Raw genomic sequence first — 12,618 nt, 5'->3', positions numbered from 1 at the left:
TGGACGCTCCAACAGCGGCCAGACACAAGCAGAAGCAGAAGCAGCAGAAGCAGCAGCAGCACCACCTTTTGTTTTTTGGCTGCAGCAGCAGCAGCAAGGCCCACAGGGCTGGCTAGCTGGCTAGCCAGCAAGCAGGTAGCAATGAAAGTAGGAATCTTTCTTTTTAACCCTGTAAGGGGGTGGTGCACTGTACCCGAAGATACTGCCATATCGGGTCAATGCATAGGGCGACGGAAGCAAGCTTCGAAATCGGCCCCCGTTCTCAAAAATCCATTTAATATATGGTCCCCAGATAGGGGACGTATCAGATATTAAACTGATAAGAACAGATTTTTTTTTTTTTTTTTCTTTAAGTTAGCCCTCAGAACTCAATCAGAGCTCCAAGATCTTATATGGACTCGATTGTTTTGTTCATCATCAGGTAACAGTTTTATTTATTCCTAAAATAAAAAAGACAAATTGAAATAAAATATTATAACAACAATAAAAATAATAAACATTCCAAAATTATAACAAATTCATTCCCTTTCTCCGGGCGTAAACTGCCAAGTAATCAATTAAACCATAGCTTAAGCTTCCTTTTTCCATTTCCCTTTTTACTGGGATGGCCAACCAGGCCGGTATTTTATAAGTTACCATAAATCGATCCACGTCAAGGCGAAAAGAATCATAAACTTTGTTTCTTACTGCAGGCAACTGGGCTTTAAAGGTGGATAATAGATTATCCAGGTCCTGTAAGAACAATTCTCTTTCCTCATCTGGAGCTCTCTCCAAAATAGTTTGGAAAGACCCTGAATATCCTCTTAAATTTCTCACCGGCTCTTCATTTTTCTTTTTACTCTTATGCTCTCCAATGTTCTTTTCTTCTACTATCATCTCTTTTCCAACAATTTTTGGCTCTTGGGTTACCACAGATCTTTTAATTTCTGGCTCTTGTTCAGAAACTTCTTCTTCTCTTTTCTTCTTCCTCTTTGGACAGTTCACATACATGTGACCAATTTTGTTACATAAATTACATTTACTTTTTTGGCTACAGGATTCAATTTCATGACCTTCTTTTTGGCATTTTTGGCACCACATTGAGGTGCACTCTTCCTTTAAATGGCCATATTTCTTGCATTTTCTACAGAAATTCTGCATACCTGCAAAAAACATATCTCCATTGATAACCCCTATTTTAAAACGGGCAGGGGGATAAAGAACTCTTCCATCTGCGTCTTCCTTGAACTTTACTTTAAATCTCCACTTTGTTGTCCAGACTCCATACTGATTATAAATTTTGCCAAGTGGCGCAATTTCCTCACAAAATTGGGTCAAAAGAATTATAATATCCTCCTCAGGGACGTAAGGACTATACATCCTCACCGTTAAAATTCTTTCTCTCCTGGGAAAGTGGGGAATGACTTCCACGCCCTCCCACACTGGATCAGACTTGATTGTCTCAAATTTCTTCCAAAATAAATCATAATCCTCTTCGGAAACCAAAATAACATCAAAGCACCCTTTCTTTGGAAATTCCAACATGGAAAGGATTTGTGTCTTTGCAATTTCCAAAACTCCAAAAAGAATTTCCTCCATTACAAAGGAAAGTCCTCTTCTTTTCTTCTCAAGGTCTTTCAGCAGGATCCGGACCCCATTCTTGATCTTCCCAAAAAAAGGAACCTCCTCTCCAGCAGATTGAGAGGTGTCCATGATCTCTTCCATCTTCAATAGGCGTGTCCAGGCAGGGACAGAAAAACACTCCCCCACCAAAGAGTGGGCAGTGAAGGGTGATCGCCTCCCGTTGTCTGGGGACTAAGCCGGCTCCCTAATAGCAGCAGGGGGGTGAAGTCCCTCCGTTAAGAAGGACGATCCCCCCAGGCCAAGGAGCCGGGTACCCCAGACACCCTCTGACCAGACCAAGTGAGCAGATACTACACTTGATCTTAGCCAAAAGGCCGAGAAGCGATAACCGTGAAAGGGGCGGGCCCAACAAGGTCCCCTTCATGGGCACTATCACTGCTTGCTGTCAGGGAGGCTGCCAGACAATTTTCCATGCACACTCTGGGCTGGGGGGCAGTCAACCACCAGTACACACAGCAGAACCTAAACCCATACCATTATTGCTAAGCAGCAAGACAGGGGCCCATTGCACTCCCACGGGGCCTTTTTAAATGCAATCCATAACCCGGATTTGCCAGGAACCCTTCTTACTCCTCCTACTTGCATGTGACACTGGGCTTAGGATCTGCATAGGAAACACACACACAAGCACACACCTACCTTTGTTGCCTGCAGATGCCTCCTTGGCTGTCCCCAAACGGTATCAAACCAACACCCACGGGAAGCTGTAAGCATAGAGGACATGCCTGCACCCCATTGGACTTACCTGTGTGGGTTAAATCCGGGTTATTTGACAACCTATGGCGGTGATGGTTCTGCTCAGGCAGAGCAGTGCTGATGCTCCTCATAAAGCTGTCGCTGCTGTGAAGGTTCTAGGTGACATCACAAATCCCTATGGTTACATACACAACAAAGCTGGGTTGTTGTTGTTTACACTCTGCAAGGCCTGTGGAAGTGAGTGACATCATAGCACTGTAGTTCTGAGGGTTCTAGATGGATGCAACAATCTCCTGTTGCTTCTATGAAGGCCATAATAGACGACATCACCAAACAGCTCCATAGTCACATACACAGCAAAGGAGAGATGTTGTTTACACCTAGTGATGTCAGTGGTATTGAGTGACATCACAGCACAGTGCTAAGGCTCCTGGGCCTGGACACAGCAGCGGCTGCAATATCTCAACGGAGAATACGTTTATATATATGTGTGTGTGTGCGCGTATATATATATATATATATATATATATATATATATATATATTTCTCCGCCGAAATCACTTTTAAACCCATTTCCACCTTTTTTTCCCTTCTCTTCCTCTTACTTTTTTTTCACGTTTTTTTACGTTTTTCTCCTTTTCGCCTCTTTTCTGGGCGTATTATTCTTCTTTTTCTTCTTTTTTTTCGTCTAATGCATACCCCATCAGTGCAGCAATGCTTATTCAATACCGCCAGCAGATGGAGACACTGGGGGATAATTTTCTAAGGATTTATACTGATTTTTCCTGTCTGAATTTGTCGCACAGAAAGTTGCAGGCCAAATATGTGTGACATTTCTGCGACTTTAGCTTCTAGAGCATTTTTACAACATTATACATAGGTGCTGAATACATAAAAAGCGACTGTTCAGCGACAGACAAGTCGCATCGGCTGAAAGTAGGCCAGAATGTCAGTCCATGTTGGAGCAGGTTTAGATACAGTCTAAAGTATAGATCTCAAAGTCTGTGCACAGAATTTAGCAAGGGCCTCGCACCTTCTGATGCATCAGGTAGGTGCACAATAGCATAGCCTAACCCTCTGTACTTTGGTCTATATTGATGCGGGACATAGACAGCCAGCTGATGACCAATCCATTAGTGCAATGGATGGCTGGAAGCATTTGTCTTTGCCTTTGCAATACCACAGAAGCAATGCATGGTCAATGTACAGCAATGACACACCTGTGTGAACAGCCAGGAGACCCCCCCCCCATGTTATGTTACATAGTTACATAGTTAGTACGGTCGAAAAAAGACATATGTCCATCAAGTTCAACCAGGGAATTAAGGGGTAGGGGTGTGGCGCGATATTGGGGAAGGGATGAGATTTTATATTTCTTCATAAGCATTAATCTTATTTTGTCAATTAGGAACATTCAGCACCCACCCGCTATCAAGGCAGCTGCCTATCATGTCATGCCCTACCTGCACAGGTGTGCTGGCTACTCAAATGATCCAATTAAGGAGGCCATTTAGTCAGCAGCAGCAGAAGTCCTGTGCCTGGACGCTCCAACAGCGGCCAGACACAAGCAGAAGCAGAAGCAGCAGAAGCAGCAGCAGCGCCACCTTTTGTTTTTTGGCTGCAGCAGCAGCAGCAAGGCCCACAGGGCTGGCTAGCTGGCTAGCCAGCAAGCAGGTAGCAATGAAAGTAGGAATCTTTCTTTTTAACCCTGTAAGGGGGTGGTGCACTGTACCCGAAGATACTGCCATATCGGGTCAATGCATAGGGCGACGGAAGCAAGCTTCGAAATCGGCCCCCGTTCTCAAAAATCCATTTAATATATGGTCCCCAGATAGGGGACGTATCAGATATTAAACTGATAAGAACAGATACTACACTTGATCTTAGCCAAAAGGCCGAGAAGCGATAACCGTGAAAGGGGCGGGCCCAACAAGGTCCCCTTCATGGGCACTATCACTGCTTGCTGTCAGGGAGGCTGCCAGACAATTTTCCATGCACACTCTGGGCTGGGGGGCAGTCAACCACCAGTACACACAGCAGAACCTAAACCCATACCATTATTGCTAAGCAGCAAGACAGGGGCCCATTGCACTCCCACGGGGCCTTTTTAAATGCAATCCATAACCCGGATTTGCCAGGAACCCTTCTTACTCCTCCTACTTGCATGTGACACTGGGCTTAGGATCTGCATAGGAAACACACACACAAGCACACACCTACCTTTGTTGCCTGCAGATGCCTCCTTGGCTGTCCCCAAACGGTATCAAACCAACACCCACGGGAAGCTGTAAGCATAGAGGACATGCCTGCACCCCATTGGACTTACCTGTGTGGGTTAAATCCGGGTTATTTGACAACCTATGGCGGTGATGGTTCTGCTCAGGCAGAGCAGTGCTGATGCTCCTCATAAAGCTGTCGCTGCTGTGAAGGTTCTAGGTGACATCACAAATCCCTATGGTTACATACACAACAAAGCTGGGTTGTTGTTGTTTACACTCTGCAAGGCCTGTGGAAGTGAGTGACATCATAGCACTGTAGTTCTGAGGGTTCTAGATGGATGCAACAATCTCCTGTTGCTTCTATGAAGGCCATAATAGACGACATCACCAAACAGCTCCATAGTCACATACACAGCAAAGGAGAGATGTTGTTTACACCTAGTGATGTCAGTGGTATTGAGTGACATCACAGCACAGTGCTAAGGCTCCTGGGCCTGGACACAGCAGCGGCTGCAATATCTCAACGGAGAATACGTTTATATATATGTGTGTGTGTGCGCGTATATATATATATATATATATATATATATATATATATATATATATATATTTCTCCGCCGAAATCACTTTTAAACCCATTTCCACCTTTTTTTCCCTTCTCTTCCTCTTACTTTTTTTTCACGTTTTTTTACGTTTTTCTCCTTTTCGCCTCTTTTCTGGGCGTATTATTCTTCTTTTTCTTTTTTTTTTTCGTCTAATGCATACCCCATCAGTGCAGCAATGCTTATTCAATACCGCCAGCAGATGGAGACACTGGGGGATAATTTTCTAAGGATTTATACTGATTTTTCCTGTCTGAATTTGTCGCACAGAAAGTTGCAGGCCAAATATGTGTGACATTTCTGCGACTTTAGCTTCTAGAGCATTTTTACAACATTATACATAGGTGCTGAATACATAAAAAGCGACTGTTCAGCGACAGACAAGTCGCATCGGCTGAAAGTAGGCCAGAATGTCAGTCCATGTTGGAGCAGGTTTAGATACTGTCACGATGCCGGCTGGCAGGTAGTGGATCCTCTGTGCCAGAGAGGGATTGGCGTGGACCGTGCTAGAGGATCGGTTCTAAGTCACTACTGGTTTTCACCAGAGCCCGCCGCAAAGCGGGATGGTCTTGCTGCGGCGGTAGTGACCAGGTCGTATCCCCTAGCAACGGCTCAACCTCTCTGGCTGCTGAAGATAGGCGCGGTACAAGGGAGTAGACAGAAGCAAGGTCGGACGTAGCAGAAGGTCGGGGCAGGCAGCAAGGATCGTAGTCAGGGGCAACGGCAGGAGGTCTGGAACACAGGCTAGGAACACACAAGGAAACGCTTTCACTGGCACGATGGCAACAAGATCCGGCGAGGGAGTGAAGGGGAAGTGAGGTGATATAGGGAAGTGCACAGGTGTAAACACTAATTGGAACCACTGCGCCAATCAGCGGCGCAGTGGCCCTTTAAATCGCAAAGACCCGGCGCGCGCGCGCCCTAGGGAGCGGGGCCGCGCGCGCCGGGACAGAACTGACGGAGAGCGAGTCAGGTACGGGAGCCGGGGTGCGCATCGCGAGCGGGCGCTACCCGCATCGCGAATCGCATCCCGGCCAGAGGCGGTATCGCAGCGCCCCGGGTCCGTGGAACCGACCGGAGCGCTGCAGTGAGAGGAGTGTAGCGAGCGCTCCGGGGAGGAGCGGGGACCCGGAGCGCTCGGCGTAACAGTACCCCCCCCCTTGGGTCTCCCCCTCTTCTTGGAGCCTGAGAACCTGAGGACCAGACTTTTGTCCAGGATATTGTCCTCAGGTTCCCAGGACCTCTCTTCTGGACCACAACCCTCCCAATCCACTAAAAAGAAGGTTTTCCCTCTGACCTTTTTAGATGCTAAGATTTCTTTGACGGAGAAGATGTCCGAGGAGCCGGAGACAGGAGTGGGGGGAACAGATTTGGGAGAGAAACGGTTAATGATAAGTGGTTTAAGAAGAGAAACATGAAAGGCATTAGGAATACGAAGAGAAGGAGGAAGAAGAAGTTTGTAAGAGACAGGATTAATCTGGCGCAAAATCTTGAAAGGACCAAGATAGCGTGGTCCCAACTTGTAGCTAGGGACACGGAAGCGGACATATTTAGCGGAGAGCCATACCTTGTCTCCAGGGGAAAAAATGGGAGGAGCTCTTCTTTTCTTATCCGCGAATCTCTTCATGCGTGAAGAAGCCTGTAAGAGAGAATTTTGGGTCTCTCTCCATATGAAGGAAAGATCACGAGAAATTTCATCCACAGCGGGCAGACCAGAGGGCAAGGGGGTAGGGAGGGGGGGAAGAGGGTGACGGCCGTACACCACGAAAAACGGGGATTTGGAGGAAGATTCAGAGATTCTGAAATTATACGAGAATTCGGCCCAAGGTAGAAGATCTGCCCAGTCATCCTGGCGGGAGGAAACAAAATGTCGTAAATAGTCACCCAAGATCTGGTTAATTCTTTCTACTTGTCCATTGGATTGAGGATGGTATGCAGAAGAAAAATTTAATTTAATCTTGAGTTGTTTACAGAGAGCCCTCCAGAATTTAGACACAAATTGGACGCCTCTATCCGAGACGATCTGCGTAGGCAACCCGTGAAGACGAAAAATGTGTACAAAAAATTGTTTAGCCAACTGAGGCGCTGAAGGAAGACCAGGAAGAGGGATGAAATGTGCCATTTTGGAGAATCGATCAACGACCACCCAAATAACAGTGTTGCCATGGGATGGGGGTAAGTCAGTAATAAAATCCATACCAATCAGAGACCAAGGTTGTTCGGGGACAGGCAGAGGAAGAAGAAAACCAGCGGGCTTCTGGCGAGGAGTCTTATCCCGGGCACAGATAGTACAGGCTCGCACAAAGTCCACCACATCAGTCTCTAGAGTCGGCCACCAATAGAAGCGAGAGATGAGTTGCACAGATTTCTTGATGCCCGCATGACCTGCGAGATGGGAGGAGTGACCCCATTTGAGGATTCCGAGGCGTTGGCGTGGAGAAACAAAGGTCTTTCCTGGAGGAGTTTGCCTGATGGAGGCTGGAGAAGTGGAAATCAGGCAGTCAGGAGGAATGATGTGTTGAGGAGAGAGTTCAATTTCAGAAACATCTGAGGAACGAGAGAGAGCATCGGCCCTAATGTTCTTATCAGCAGGCCGAAAGTGAATTTCAAAATTAAATCGGGCAAAGAACAGAGACCACCTGGCCTGACGAGGATTCAGCCGTTGGGCAGACTGGAGGTAGGAGAGGTTCTTGTGATCGGTGTAAATAATAACTGGAAATCTTGATCCCTCCAGCAGATGCCTCCATTCTTCAAGTGCTAATTTAATGGCTAGAAGCTCTCGATCCCCGATGGAGTAGTTCCTCTCCGCCGGAGAGAAGGTCCTAGAAAAAAAACCACAAGTAACAGCATGCCCGGAAGAGTTTTTTTGTAGAAGGACAGCTCCAGCTCCCACTGAGGAGGCATCAACCTCCAATAGGAAGGGTTTAGATGGGTCAGGTCTGGAGAGCACGGGAGCCGAAGAAAAGGCAGACTTGAGTCGTTTAAAGGCGTCTTCCGCTAGAGGAGGCCAAGACTTGGGATCGGCATTTTTTTTGGTTAAAGCCACAATAGGAGCCACAATGGTAGAAAAATGTGGAATAAATTGCCTGTAATAATTGGCGAACCCCAAAAAACGTTGGATGGCACGGAGTCCGGAGGGGCGTGGCCAATCTAAGACGGCTGAGAGTTTATCTGGGTCCATTTGTAGTCCCTGGCCAGAGACCAAGTATCCTAAAAAAGGAAGAGATTGGCATTCAAACAGACATTTCTCAATTTTAGCATAGAGTTGATTGTCACGAAGTCTCTGAAGAACCATACGGACATGCTGGCGGTGTTCTTCTAGATTGGCCGAAAAAATTAGGATATCATCTAGATATACAACAACACAGGAGTATAACAGATCACGAAAAATTTCATTAACAAAGTCTTGGAAGACAGCAGGGGCGTTGCACAGGCCAAAGGGCATGACCAGATACTCAAAGTGTCCATCTCTGGTGTTAAATGCTGTTTTCCACTCATCCCCCTCTCTGATGCGGATGAGGTTATAGGCGCCTCTTAAGTCCAATTTAGTAAAGATGTGGGCACCTTGGAGGCGATCAAAGAGTTCAGAGATGAGGGGTAAGGGGTAGCGGTTCTTAACCGTGATTTTATTAAGACCGCGGTAGTCAATGCAAGGACGTAGGGAGCCATCTTTTTTGGACACAAAGAAAAATCCGGCTCCGGCAGGAGAGGAGGATTTACGGATAAAGCCCTTTTTTAGATTCTCCTGGACGTATTCAGACATGGCAAGAGTCTCTGGGGCAGAGAGAGGATAAATTCTGCCCCGGGGTGGAGTAGTGCCCGGGAGGAGGTCGATAGGACAATCATAAGGCCTGTGAGGAGGTAGAGTCTCCGCTTGTTTTTTGCAGAAAACATCCGCGAAGTCCATATAGGCCTTAGGGAGACCGGTTACTGGAGGAACCACAGAGTCACGGCAAGGGTTACTGGGAACCGGTTTTAGACAGTCCTTGGAACAAGAGGGCCCCCAACTCTTGATCTCCCCAGTGGACCAATCCAGGGTTGGGGAGTGAAGTTGAAGCCAGGGAAGTCCAAGGAGAATTTCCGAGGTGCAATTGGGGAGGACCAAAAGTTCAATCCTCTCGTGATGAGATCCGATGCTCATTAGAAGGGGCTCCGTGCGGAAACGTATGGAACAGTCCAATCTTTCATTGTTTATACAATTGATGTAAAGGGGTCTGGCGAGACTGGTCACTGGGATGTTGAACCTGTTGACGAGAGAGGCCAAAATAAAATTTCCTGCAGATCCAGAGTCCAAGAAGGCCACAGAAGAGAAGGAGAAGGCAGGGGCAGACATCCGCACAGGCACAGTAAGACGTGGAGAAGCAGAGTAGACATCAAGGATTGTCTCAACTTTGTGCGGAGTCAGCGTACGTCTTTCCAGGCGGGGAGGGCGGATAGGACAATCCCTCAGGAAGTGTTCGGTACTAGCACAGTACAGGCAGAGGTTCTCCATGCGGCGTCGTGTCCTCTCTTGAGGTGTCAGGCGAGACCGGTCGACCTGCATAGCCTCCACGGCGGGAGGCACAGGAACAGATTGCAGGGAACCAGAGGAGAGAGGAGCCGAGGAGAAGAAACGCCTCGTGCGAACAGAGTCCATATCTTGGCGGAGCTCCTGACGCCTTTCGGAAAAACGCATGTCAATGCGAGTGGCAAGGTGAATAAGTTCATGAAGATTAGCAGGCATTTCTCGTGCGGCCAGAACATCTTTAATGTTGCTGGATAGGCCTTTTTTAAAGGTCGCGCAGAGGGCCTCATTGTTCCAGGATAATTCAGAAGCAAGAGTACGGAATTGTACGGCATACTCGCCAACGGAAGAATTACCCTGGACCAGGTTCAACAGGGCAGTCTCAGCAGAGGAGGCTCGGGCAGGTTCCTCAAAGACACTTCGGATTTCCGAGAAGAAGGAGTGTACGGAGGCAGTGACGGGGTCATTGCGGTCCCAGAGCGGTGTGGCCCAAGACAGGGCTTTTCCAGACAGCAGGCTGACTACGAAAGCCACCTTAGACCTTTCAGTGGGGAACTGGTCCGACATCATCTCCAAGTGTAATGAACATTGGGAAAGAAAGCCACGGCAAAACTTTGAGTCCCCATCAAATTTATCCGGCAAGGATAGTCGTAGTCCAGAAGCGGCCACTCGCTGCGGAGGAGGTGCAGGAGCTGGCGGAGGAGATGATTGCTGGAGCTGTGGTAGTAACTGTTGTAGCATAACAGTCAGTTGAGACAGCTGTTGGCCTTGTTGCGCTATCTGTTGTGACTGCTGGGCGACCACCGTGGTGAGGTCAGCGACAACTGGCAGAGGAACTTCAGCGGGATCCATGGCCGGATCTACTGTCACGATGCCGGCTGGCAGGTAGTGGATCCTCTGTGCCAGAGAGGGATTGGCGTGGACCGTGCTAGAGGATCGGTTCTAAGTCACTACTGGTTTTCACCAGAGCCCGCCGCAAAGCGGGATGGTCTTGCTGCGGCGGTAGTGACCAGGTCGTATCCCCTAGCAACGGCTCAACCTCTCTGGCTGCTGAAGATAGGCGCGGTACAAGGGAGTAGACAGAAGCAAGGTCGGACGTAGCAGAAGGTCGGGGCAGGCAGCAAGGATCGTAGTCAGGGGCAACGGCAGGAGGTCTGGAACACAGGCTAGGAACACACAAGGAAACGCTTTCACTGGCACGATGGCAACAAGATCCGGCGAGGGAGTGAAGGGGAAGTGAGGTGATATAGGGAAGTGCACAGGTGTAAACACTAATTGGAACCACTGCGCCAATCAGCGGCGCAGTGGCCCTTTAAATCGCAAAGACCCGGCGCGCGCGCGCCCTAGGGAGCGGGGCCGCGCGCGCCGGGACAGAACTGACGGAGAGCGAGTCAGGTACGGGAGCCGGGGTGCGCATCGCGAGCGGGCGCTACCCGCATCGCGAATCGCATCCCGGCCAGAGGCGGTATCGCAGCGCCCCGGGTCCGTGGAACCGACCGGAGCGCTGCAGTGAGAGGAGTGTAGCGAGCGCTCCGGGGAGGAGCGGGGACCCGGAGCGCTCGGCGTAACAGATACAGTCTAAAGTATAGATCTCAAAGTCTGTGCACAGAATTTAGCAAGGGCCTCGCACCTTCTGATGCATCAGGTAGGTGCACAATAGCATAGCCTAACCCTCTGTACTTTGGTCTATATTGATGCGGGACATAGACAGCCAGCTGATGACCAATCCATTAGTGCAATGGATGGCTGGAAGCATTTGTCTTTGCCTTTGCAATACCACAGAAGCAATGCATGGTCAATGTACAGCAATGACACACCTGTGTGAACAGCCAGGAGACCCCCCCCATGTTATGTTACATAGTTACATAGTTAGTACGGTCGAAAAAAGACATATGTCCATCAAGTTCAACCAGGGAATTAAGGGGTAGGGGTGTGGCGCGATATTGGGGAAGGGATGAGATTTTATATTTCTTCATAAGCATTAATCTTATTTTGTCAATTAGGAACATTCAGCACCCACCCGCTATCAAGGCAGCTGCCTATCATGTCATGCCCTACCTGCACAGGTGTGCTGGCTACTCAAATGATCCAATTAAGGAGGCCATTTAGTCAGCAGCAGCAGAAGTCCTGTGCCTGGACGCTCCAACAGCGGCCAGACACAAGCAGAAGCAGAAGCAGCAGCAGCACCACCTTTTGTTTTTTGGCTGCAGCAGCAGCAGCAAGGCCCACAGGGCTGGCTAGCTGGCTAGCCAGCAAGCAGGTAGCAATGAAAGTAGGAATCTTTCTTTTTAACCCTGTAAGGGGGTGGTGCACTGTACCCGAAGATACTGCCATATCGGGTCAATGCATAGGGCGACGGAAGCAAGCTTCGAAATCGGCCCCCGTTCTCAAAAATCCATTTAATATATGGTCCCCAGATAGGGGACGTATCAGATATTAAACTGATAAGAACAGATACTACACTTGATCTTAGCCAAAAGGCCGAGAAGCGATAACCGTGAAAGGGGCGGGCCCAACAAGGTCCCCTTCATGGGCACTATCACTGCTTGCTGTCAGGGAGGCTGCCAGACAATTTTCCATGCACACTCTGGGCTGGGGGGCAGTCAACCACCAGTACACACAGCAGAACCTAAACCCATACCATTATTGCTAAGCAGCAAGACAGGGGCCCATTGCACTCCCACGGGGTCTTTTTAAATGCAATCCATAACCCGGATTTGCCAGGAACCCTTCTTACTCCTCCTACTTGCATGTGACACTGGGCTTAGGATCTGCATAGGAAACACACACACAAGCACACACCTACCTTTGTTGCCTGCAGATGCCTCCTTGGCTGTCCCCAAACGGTATCAAACCAACACCCACGGGAAGCTGTAAGCATAGAGGACATGCCTGCACCCCATTGGACTTACCTGTGTGGGTTAAATCCGGGTTATTTGACAACCTATGGCGGTGATGGTTCTGCTCAGGCAGA

At 48.6% G+C, this 12,618-nt stretch overlaps 2 non-coding genes and 2 pseudogenes across 2 annotated transcripts; all 4 read right to left on the bottom strand.

Moving 5' to 3' along the window:
- Window positions 1-177: 177 nt before the first annotated feature.
- LOC130302356 (U2 spliceosomal RNA) lies at window positions 178-358 on the bottom strand (annotated as a pseudogene).
- A 1,454-nt stretch (window positions 359-1,812) lies between these two features.
- Window positions 1,813-1,949, bottom strand: LOC130302359 (U2 spliceosomal RNA; annotated as a pseudogene).
- Window positions 1,950-4,035: 2,086 nt separating this feature from the next.
- On the bottom strand, window positions 4,036-4,226 carry LOC130302347 (U2 spliceosomal RNA). Its single transcript, XR_008852626.1, has one exon. It is a non-coding gene; the product is annotated as a U2 spliceosomal RNA (small nuclear RNA).
- A 7,720-nt stretch (window positions 4,227-11,946) lies between these two features.
- LOC130302346 (U2 spliceosomal RNA) lies at window positions 11,947-12,137 on the bottom strand. Its single transcript, XR_008852625.1, has one exon. It is a non-coding gene; the product is annotated as a U2 spliceosomal RNA (small nuclear RNA).
- Window positions 12,138-12,618: the final 481 nt, after the last annotated feature.

This window comes from Hyla sarda, unplaced genomic scaffold, assembly GCF_029499605.1.
Source record: "Hyla sarda isolate aHylSar1 unplaced genomic scaffold, aHylSar1.hap1 scaffold_1161, whole genome shotgun sequence".
Lineage (NCBI taxonomy): Eukaryota > Metazoa > Chordata > Amphibia > Anura > Hylidae > Hyla > Hyla sarda.
Note: the sequence above shows the minus strand (reverse complement) of the source record. Positions and strands in the feature narration are given on the sequence as shown.